Below are 346 nucleotides of genomic sequence, written 5' to 3' on the forward strand. Positions count from 1 at the left end.
TGTATGTATATATATATACACATATATATGTATGTATATATATATACACATATATATGTATGTATATATATACACACATATATATGTATGTATGTATATGTGTATATATATGTATGTGTATATATATATATATATATATATGTATGTGTATATATATATATATATATATATATACACATATATATGTATGTATATATATATACACATATATATGTATGTATATATATACACACATATATATGTATGTATGTATATGTGTATATATATGTATGTGTATATATATATATATATATATATGTATGTGTATATATATATATATATATATATATATATATATATATATATA

The sequence above is a fragment of the Micropterus dolomieu genome, linkage group LG12 (assembly GCF_021292245.1).
Source record: "Micropterus dolomieu isolate WLL.071019.BEF.003 ecotype Adirondacks linkage group LG12, ASM2129224v1, whole genome shotgun sequence".
Lineage (NCBI taxonomy): Eukaryota > Metazoa > Chordata > Actinopteri > Centrarchiformes > Centrarchidae > Micropterus > Micropterus dolomieu.